The following is an 11085-nucleotide window of genomic DNA, read 5'->3' as shown; positions in this document are numbered from 1 at the left end:
GTAAGTCTTGATCTCATGAATAACAATGGAGGGATCAATTCCTGGCATTTCCTCATAGGACCAAGCAAACACGTCACGGAATTCTTGAAATAGGGCCTTGTATGTTTGAATTTCGTCATCTATACACGAGGCGCCTATATGAATGTTCTCAACAATTCCAGCTTTGACTGAAATGTCAATGGCAATAGTTTGGGAAATGTTTCCCAAATTCAACTCTGAATCAGGATGTTTCATGGGATTCTGAGCGTCCTTGACATATTCAGCCGTAAAGATTGATGAAAAATCATTTTCAAAGCCATCACCCTCAGGTAAAAATGAAGATCTATGATGGAGATCTTCCCATGGTAGATCGTCTACACTTAGGATTTCGCGAAGTTGCTCGTCAGATGACACGACTTCGGGAAACGCTATCCATTCTGAGGTTGATGTGAAAAGTGATTCCTCACCGACCACATTCATTTGGTCGATTTGGGTTGAACGCGGGTTGGTAAAAGACTGCACGGCTTCATAAGAAATTTCATATGGACTCAAAGGCATGGCATCACCGAATGAGTCTACCTCAGATTCAGATGGGACAATCCAAGGATCATCGTAAATAATAGTATCTGACGTAATCATATGAATGAATGTGAATGAAGGGTCTGCGTTGATTGGAGGAAAAGGAAAAGTTCCCAGTAAACCGGAATCTTTAACCAATCCTCCGCCAACATCCTTATAAGGGATAGTCGTTTTACCAACATGCTGGATACTCTCGGAAGAGGCTGGGTCGGATGAAAAGAAAGCCAGCTGGTCTATTGTCACGATCTTGCCATTATGTGGAAACTTGATAACTCTGAAGACCGATGAGACGACCGCTGTCATAGCGTAAGACCAACTTCAACCCAAGAGAAGGTTGTAGTCTAGAGGGGCATCAACCACCTCCACATCCAGACTAACGGTTTTTCCTTCAACCCCTATAGGCAAATCCTGTAAAATGCCAAACGGATGGAACCCACGGCCATCAAAGGCCTTAAGAATTGTCGGGGATTGGTTCAGTGAAGGAGAACCAAGCGATCTCCAACACTGAATCGACATAATACACGTGGAAGCTCCCTCATCAATTACAGTCGGATGAATAGGCCTGTTTTTGACTATCACTGGAATCTGGAAAGCCATCTGATGAGGGAGACGCGGTGTACTATTTTCTAGATCAAAGATTATTAGGTTCGGGTCCTAAACATCAACAACTCCTATAGCCGACAAAAGTAATTTTCGTTGTGTTGGGCATGATTGCAGCACTTCTAAAGCCGACATTGCTGAGGGTGAAACAGCTAAATCCTCAACAATGTTGTAATTCTGGGCCACTCTCGCATGTGGATTGAAAGTAGACCTTCGAAGTACACCCTTGGCGGGCAGTTTGATTACTAAGTCAGGGTTAGGTTTCTCGATTTGTAGTGGATCGGAACCGGGAGCTGAGGTTGATGGATTTGATTGAGAAGATTCTGCTTCTTTCGATCCATCAACAGGACTTTTACTACCATAATCGTGTGATCGAGTCGCAATCCGTACATGAGACATCATCAATATGGGTTCTTCACTGGCACTCGAGGAAGAACCTATCATTTTACTCTCCTTCTTTGGAAATGGATCTTTCAAAACAGCAGGAGTTGGGGAACCCTTGACGATTTTCACAACCTCGGCTCGATGAGGGCAATCTCTTGTAAAATGATCCTCTTCACAAATAAGACAAGGATATCGAGGTTTGCGCTTTTCGTCATTGGTTTCCGACTTTTCTTTTTTCTCCTTTGGAGCCTTGTCTGCTTTATCCTTCTTCTTGCCTTTCTTTTTCCCACTGTTTTTTGATTTAGCCGTAGATGACTCTAAAACGTGAATATCGGCGGAAATTTCAGGAGAAGATTCTCCTGTCGGGGAATCTGGTAAGGTTATAATGGGCGAAGAATTCTTTGAAGACTTCTTCTTGCTTTTAGTATTTACCGTACCAATCATGCCATCAGCAGCATGAGACCCTGAAGGAGCAGCAGCAATTTGATTTGACTTTGGAAGATCTGGGATCTTTTCGTGTAACGTACCCGACTGAGTATAAACTAAGTCAAGGTACTGCGCCTGAGCAATTACTTGCTCTTTAGTAACTACTCTGGCCTTAGCTACGTCTTCAGTAATCTTCGGTAATAATGATTTAACAAACCATTCAGCTAAGATTTGGTCCGGGATAAAAACTTTCACTAATCGCATTCGACGTCTCCATTCATGAATATGATCGGAAATATAAGTGGACGTCGACTGTTTTAACGAAGTTAATAACTCGGTGCCATTATCATACCTGACTGGCAACTGAAAATGTGTTAAGAACGAGGTAGCTAACTGACTAAAATTATAAAAAGAGGCCCGTCGTAACTCAATGTACCACTTGGCCGCGAGACCAATGAGCGTACGCTGAAAAAGACGTAAACGGATCGAATCATCCGAGATAGAATTTGAAGCACACCAGAGGTGGTAAGTCATCACGTGATTTGATGGATCTTCTCCAGACTTACCTTCGAACTTGGGTATGTCACTGGGCAACTTATTTGGCATTGGCGGCCAGAACGGAAGATAATTTATTGGATCGTTCGTCAGGCGCGTCAAGTCTGGTAAATCCAAAGTTGTGATAAACGGCAATTGCCGATTAGGATCCCTAAAACTCTGGGTCACAAGACCAGTCCCAGGAGGAGGATATCCAGGATAACTTGGAACAGAAATCGCATTCGGGATATTGTATCCTCCCGGAAAACCAGGATTAACCGGACCGTACTGGGGTTGCTGTGGTTGTTGATAAGTGTACCCAGGATACGGTTGATACTGGTAAACCGGTTGTTGGATAGCAGGCCCGTATTGGTACTGTCCCTGGTACGGTTGATAAACAAATTGTGGTTGACTAGTGACAACCGTACTTAAACCAGGCTGCCCCACAGGCATCTGAACCGTAGTTTGAATCGTGGATCCAGACAATGGTAAATATGTCTGTGGAGTAGTGGCAGAGATAGTAGAAACCGGAGCTATCGATACTCCAGAAGTAAGTGCAGTGGAAGAAACAGATGTTGCGGTAGTTGCAGCAGTCGTTTGAGATGGAGTACTAGGTGCAATGGGCGACTGAGTAACTACCGAAGGTACAAAAGTTTGAACATTAGATTGGACTGGTTGCTGGGATGGACCAGCAACTAAGGGTTGTCCAGCTTGAGATGACAACTGTACACTTGGCTGCAATACCTGTTGAACTTGCGATGGATCCCACACTATGTTCATTCCGGGGTATTGACCCATGACAGGTTGAGGATATTGAGATCCATAACCAGATTGAGGGTAGGATTGATAACTGAAAGGCACAGTTCCCGTACCTTGAACATATGATTGACCTTGAGGTGGTTGATAACCTTGACTCGAGTATTGACCTTGAGGTTGATACCCTTGAGGTAAATACTGATACTGGGGTTGACCTTGACCTTGAGGTTGATACCCCTGAGGTAAATATTGATACTGAGGTTGACCCTGGGGTACATATTGAGGCTGGGGTTGACCTTGAGGAATGTATTGTACTATGGGTACATACTGTCCTTGAGGTTGCCCCCCAGACGCAACTTGTGTACCTTGAGGTTGCCCCCCAGGCGTTAATTGAGGCTGCCCCCCAGGCGGTAATTGGCCACCTTGAGGTTGAGAACCGGGAACTGAACCTGACATCATATAAATGTCTCCTACACCCAACAGTCTATTACCATTGTTTCCAGCTAATAACCCATGTTCAACGGGTTGAGGAGATGCTCCCGCAAAAGTACCAGAAAGTGACTGATACCCAGAGGGAACAGAAGGACCGCCATACAAGAAAGATTCAGGAGATTGAGTGAACACGGACGACTGACCAGACATATTTACAGGAGTATAAATACCTCCAGGTGGAAAAGGAGTACGAGGTGGAGAAAAACTTATCCCTGAGTTGTCTAAATAATTGGTTAACGAAAGGTACCAAGTAGTACTTCTAGGAGGACTGTAAAAGATGGATTCACGCTCCCTTAGATCAATAGTAGGTTGATCTTCAAGGGTAGAAACGCCAAATTCTTCCTCTGGAGCAAGTTCTTCAATAGCTATCAAACCAGCAGGAAGATTTTCGGTGATAACTCTTTCTACCCTAGGTGAATCAGGTGCACTAGAAGTTGGAGTAACAGGTTCAGATACTTCAGGTTCTTCGCCTATATCACTAGTAGATGAAAAACTACCAGCAAGCTCGGAAACTGCAACTGCTTCGGGATTATAACCTGTTTCTAGACCTTGGTAATCTGGATGGACTACCAACGACGATTCTCCTTCTTCAGGTGAACCTACTTTACTGCCACTAGGAGGAGTTACAAGGACCTTCAAACCTTCGTAATGACTCGGGACGTCTTGAGGAGGTTCACCCCGCAACCTACGGGACTTCCTCAACAAATCGGCCACGGTAACAATCTCAGGAGACTTGCCCCGAAGTCTACGGGACTATCTCGGTATTTCTGCCACAGTTAAAACTTTTAACTACTGCACACGCAAACAAAGTAAAATCTCAAAGCAAACCACCTAAAGTCTGTAAAGAACCAAACAAATTTGAATCATATGCCTAAAGAATCTAGGGTGTCAAACCATACACAAACAGTAGCCTTCCGGACCGAAAACACTAGTTGGTGATGAAGCCCAACATCGCCGAATTCAGTACAGAAGTGGAGGGTGGAACAGTTACCCCGACAACCTGCTTAATGAATAGACCGGCACAAGTTCCTCCACTTTAACCGTCTCGAGTGAAGTGAACCCCCCGAAAAATCCAAGTGAGTCTAGCCGACGTCTGCTCCAGGTATAGTGGGATCTTCCCTCCACTGTCACCTCAGGTAGAATCCTAAAGATAATGGTCACTAAGGTTACCAACAGTAACAAATACACCTGGGGGAACAGTCTACACTCCGACAGCACGCAAGGGCAGAGTATCAAGCTCAATCCCCTTGCCGGCTCCTTGACAATAATCCAAGGTTTACCGACAAGTGACCCCTGGCTCCTCGACAATGGTTAATCCGAGGTTTACCGTTTGTAATATGTGCGTGTCTGGCGTCGTTCCCAACGAGGGAGGATTGATCCCCTGACTGGTTCGGACACGAGCTCATGCTTCTCCTTTAAGAGGAGCTTTCCCAGAGTATAAATGCAACAGTTGGATTTATCCTACCACAAGATAAGCTACTTGTTTGGTTTTGCTGTCTTGGAGAGTTAATTACTCTCCTACTCCAAGACACTAGCCTGATCTATATTGGTGTTTCAGAGCCCTAGTAAATAAAAGTTACTATGTTGATTTTACTTTAAGCGTTAATTTTTATGGCTTTTCTTTAAGACAAAAGGTAGCGGAGATGAAACTGATGGTGTGTAGACTCGACTCAAATCCACTAAAAAGATGCACCTAGGATGATTTGTACTACTTTTCTTTTTCAATGAATTCCCTAGCTAAGAGAGTTGGAGAATGCAAAATTTATAAAAAACAACTTTCTTAACAGACAATCAAAGAAACAATTTCTTTATCTTTTCCAAGCATACAACACATGACCACTAATTATTCTACGAAAATTCCTTTTCTCTTTCAAAGACTCAAATGCTACCAAAGCAAACTTTCCTTCAAAAGATATTTTTTGAATTTTTTCCTAATTAAAAAAGCATGTAAAACTTACTTTAACAAAAATCAAAGTTAAAAAAAGCTATGGAAATCGAATCAACTCAATTTCACTCAAAAGCAAATCTAGAGAAATGCACCTAAAAACTAAATCAAACGAGGCAAAAGCCTACTAAAGATGATTCCTGGATGTTTTACTCAGTCAAAATGCAACTAAGGACTAGTTAATGCAGAACCAAAAACCAGTCAAAAACAAAAATCAAAATCTTTTTGTTCTTTTTCTCAAGAATAAAATTCAAAGTTCAATCAACAAACTTTTTCGAGATTTGCAAAGAGAAGACACAAAGGTAGGTCTCTCACAAGGATGAATTCTATAACAGGCCCGACTTCTAAGAGAGTTGAACAAAACCAGGGAGATTCAAAGTTTGACAACCTCTAACGCCAAAGTCACTACAGGACCAGTTTAAAAATCAAACCCTAAGGCAAAATCTCTATGAATTTCACTAAAACTCTCGACACTGACGAAACAAGCTTAGGTGAAGATTTATGGCAAAAAACCAGTGGATCTAGGCAGAAAAAACAAATTAAAAACAAAATCTAAAAGGCAAAAAGAAGAAAATTGAAATTTTCTTAATTTTGACAGGGTACGCAGGCGACCTGTTTGCACAGGTGCGGGTATGCTCTGTGCACAAAGCTACAGTGCGTACAGGTACACACTGTGCTCCACTCAGAGGCTGCGTACTTCTAGCAAAACAAAGAAAAACTAAAATCTAATTTAACCCTAAGCTAGCCCACCTAAAAACACAGTCAGACAGCCAAAAACCAAGAAACAAATGACTTTTCTCAGATCAAAGTTTCATACAAAGGAAAAAACATTCACATCAATGGAGATCCCCAGCGGAGTCGCCATTTTGTCAGGCGGAAAGAGTCAATAGTGCGGACACAACCAACCTCCCTAGAAGCTTAAGGCTTTCTAGTGACAAACAAGACAATTAAGAGCAATCCTTCCCTAAATATGCATTTATCATATAAGAAATCAAGTGTTTAGATCCTACCTGTAACCCAACGCTGTTGTAGTAGTCCAGCCTCGTCGATCCGGATGAGCTCCTCCTTCTCTTCGAAACCTGCATTCACTAACAATCAAATGATTAAATAGCACCTGAATATCTCATAAAACAAAACATATTTAACATACAGACCAAGGAGTATATGAAACAACTCATAAATAACAAATTGTTGAGAAGAATGGACTTATTTGTATTAATAGGAAACAAAAGAAACCATTACAACCTGAGCCTTGGTGTTGTGCAGGTCCCTCCCAGGGTCTAGCAAGAGTTTTCCTTTACTTTGATAAGCTCACCCACTTCCAAATGAAACAAGAAAGGATGGGAATCTCTCCTCACAAGCTTCTACAAGGAAGTCCTAATTCCAGCAGCATCTACCCTTAGGAATGTTTAGCTTTCAACCTCCCCTCCTTCTGGCCCAATGCCTGTATTTATAGTGCTCTAGAGGAAGTTATTCAGGTCCACCATCAATGGGATAAGCCCCTCTTTGGATGGGATAGCTCCCCTCTTGATGGGATAAGTTCCTCTTTGGTAGGGATACATGAACCATCTGGAGGCGCTTCATACACATCAAACAAGCTTCTAGAATGCTCTAGAAATGACCACAAGTAACTTTTTTGGAGTGAAACTTGCGCCTTTTGACCTTTACAGGAGTACGCACCCATTGCTTTACAGACAGAGCGTACAAGTACGTAGGTATTGTGAACTTGGGGTGCGTACACGCAGGTAAGGCTAAGAGAAATTGCGTACCCAGAGATATATAGATTTTTAATGACTTTCTCTCTTTTCTGGAGTTTGACATGGAGAGCAGAGGTATGAGGCTTGCCAAGGAGGATAGTATGACAGTTGATGGAGCCATACTAACTGTAAATAGCCATGGTGACATTTTTTAGTGTAACAAGGAGGGGACATCTACCAATTACCCTATGATGATATCAAGACAATTTTTAGGAATCATTCTAGGACAGCTAGAAAGAAGGGTAGGGCTCGCCAAGCTGTGGTCAGTTCGTCCTCTTCCAACACATCCATAAAAAGTGAAATTTGGAACACGTTGGAAGACTTTAAGAGTGAAATGTTGCATACCCTTTCTTTGCAAATGGACACCATGCAGATCAAGAGGAAGAAGGAGAAAGCAGAGAGATCCTTACCTATATTTTGCACTAGATGCACCAAGAGGCACCCTGAGAAAGAATTTCCATTCAATCTCATAGAAATTCACTCGGTCTGTGAGGAAAACCACTCCACAGACAAGTGCCCTTCCCTGCCTGGATTAAATGTTTTGTATGAGGGAACCGAAGGGGCGACTAAACAACTCTGCTACATCAACCAAAGGAGGCCTCAAGGACCTTGACCATACTAGTGAGGCATGCAAGGGGCATCCTATTCATATTACAACCCTAATCAGAATACATCCATTCCCCCTTGGTGCCCTCCTGCTCATCCTTCATGGTCCACACCTTCTCCCTGATCCTTTGCACCTCAATACCATTCCCAATCTCCTAACCAACCATTTCATCCATATGCTCCTCCACAACCTTAGTGTAATGCACCATCCCAAGGGTGGAGGCCCCCATACAACCAAGCTCCAAATCTATTGCCTCCACCTCCATCTCAACCACAGATCCTATACCCTGCTCCACCTAAAAAACCTCAGATGTCTGCCCAACCAAATATGAACCCGAACAACAGAAAGGCACAACAAGTCTACAGTGGAGAAACATCCTACCCCACCTATGCTGTGGAAATTCATGAAATTAACCTCAGTTCTGGAAGAGTGCTTCCAGATAACCAACCTCCATCTCCACCAGAGAAGCTTGAAGAGGAAAAAGAGGAAAGTGTCCCTCAAGCAAATCCACTTTCTTTTCCTGAGAGATTAACCCATCTATCCAACACACCCCAGAAGAGACTGAACTTCTGGGTGAGTTGAAAAATCTGTGTCAAAATCTCGCTTCTCCAAGCTATCAAAGATTTCCCCATATACAACAAGTTAATCAAGGAGAAGTGTTTCAAACATCCAGGAAGGTGAAAGAAATACACCCCTACCATTAATTTCATTGGACGACTATCTGACTTAATGTTGGGGTAGGTGATTTGCCCAAAGTATCTATCTCATGAAAGTCCTGTAGTAGATGTACACATCAATGGCACCATTGTCCCCCATACCTTGATCGATCTTGGGGCTGTCATCAATGTGATGACTAAGGAGACTATGCTTAAATTGAATCTTCATGGATCATTAAGAAAGGCCACAAGAGTCTTGCATCTTGCTGATAGATCCATAGTAGCTCCTGAGGAAATTATTGAGGATGTGATGGTCTCCATTGATTCCAAGGAATACCCTTCTGACTTCATAGTTCTCCAACCTAAGACCAAGTTCAATGGTTATCCTATGATCCTTGGGAGGCCATGGTTAGCCATTGTTGATGCTTACATAAGTTGTAGGGCTGGGAATATGACCATTAAAAATGGGCATCTTTCCAAGCAAATAGGCTTGTACCCGCCTGCACAACCATCTCTAGAGCATGACTTACCTTTATGGTTAGAAGAGGAGAAAGAAGATGAAGTCTACTCTTCCCCAATATATGCCCTAGATGATACTATAGGAGGGGGGAAACCTGATGAAGATGACCTGATTGAGCAAATCTTCCAGAATCAACCCCCAAACACCATGTCTCTTGAGGAGTTAGTAAAGGAATCCAAAGACAACCCTTGGATTGATATATGCTTAGTTGACTCAAGCCCTACTCATGTGAAGATGATAGAATTCGGCCCTAAAAGAGCATTGAAAATCAACCCCTCTCTCTCTATACACCAAGAAGAGGAGTTAGGTGACATGCTAAGAAAGCATTTGGATGCCTTTGATTGGAGTTACAAGGAAATGAAGGGACTACACCCTTCAGTGTGTACTCACCACATTTACATCAAGGAAGGTTGCAAGCCAGTTCACCAACCTCAGTGTTATGCTCTTAACCTGCAAAGCGATACCCAAACAGAGAATTTGCGAAGAAAAGATACCAAGAACACAAAATATGTGAAGAAAATATACCCAGAGCACAGAATAGCAATGATTTTATTATCCAGAGAGAAATGTTCATAGGCCTCTTCGAGGGGCCAACCTCCAATAGAGCAGAGCTCGATTACAAAACAAGACACCATGCTCCTCGCAGGGAGTCTCTATCCTTTATATATGACTCATACATGCAATACCACGAGCCACTATCGTGGGTTTTATTAATACCATCTATCTAATACTACCGCCCATTTACCATCTAACTAATACTACCGCCCATTTGCAACTAACTGTGGTCCCGTCATTAATTGCGGGTTAACCACTTACAATTATTAATATGGGCTTTATTGACTCTTGACTATGACGTGATCCCCTGACATAAATAAGGGGGTTAGGGTGGGACCCTAACATGCCCTCCCCCTTAAGACTAGCCTTGTCCTCAAGGCTGAAGCTGCGGAAACTGCTGAAGAATAGCGGCTGGTTCCCAAGTTGCATCTTCCGGCGAGGTGTCTTTCCATTTGACTAGGACCTCCTTAATCACGTGGCCACGCAGGTGCTTGTCTCTTGTGTCTAGAACCTGTTCAGGTTGAAGCCAGATTGATCCTTCTTCATCCAATTCAGGTAGACTGGTTTGAACTCTGCAATTGTTCCCAATCACTTTCTTGAGGCACGATACATGGAAAACTGGGTGGATTTTTGCTGTAGGTGGCAAAGCCAGCTTGTAAGCCACTTCTCCAATGCGCTGAAGTACTTGATATGGTCCGTAGAATTTTGGAGAGAGCTTTTGACAGCCCTTGTCTTTGAGTGATGTTTGCTTATATGGTTGCAATTTCAAGAAGACCTGATCCCCTTCTTGAAATTGGCGCTCTGAGCGATGTTGGTCAGCCTGTTGCTTCATACGGTTCTGAGCTTGATGAAGATTCTCGCGCAAGTGGGCCAGCATGGTTGCACGGTGTTGTAAGAGTTGATCCACTGCTTGTACTTTGGAGCACCCCGTGAGATAAGAAGTAGGGGACGGCGGAAGTTGTCCATAGACTGCTTCATAGGGAGTCATTTTGGTGGTGGCATGATAGTTGGTGTTATACCACCATTCCGCCAAAGGTAACCACTGTGCCCAAAGGTGTTGTTTTTCTGAAGTGAAACACCTAAGGTAGGTTTCTAGACATTTGTTGACTGCTTCGGTTTGCCCATCTGTTTGCGGATGATATGAAGTACTGAGTTTGAGTTGGGTGCCTTGTATTCTGAAGAGCTCCTGCCAAAAATTACTGGTGAAGATTGGGTCGCGGTCGGACACAATCGAAGTGGGCATGCCATGCAATTTGAAGATTTGATCCATGAAAGTTTGAGCAACCAAAGTAGGT

The sequence above is a fragment of the Pinus tabuliformis genome, chromosome 9, assembly GCF_031772625.1.
Source record: "Pinus tabuliformis cultivar Carrire ecotype Pingquan chromosome 9, CPIR1, whole genome shotgun sequence".
Taxonomy (NCBI): Eukaryota; Viridiplantae; Streptophyta; class Pinopsida; order Pinales; family Pinaceae; genus Pinus; species Pinus tabuliformis.
Note: the sequence above shows the minus strand (reverse complement) of the source record.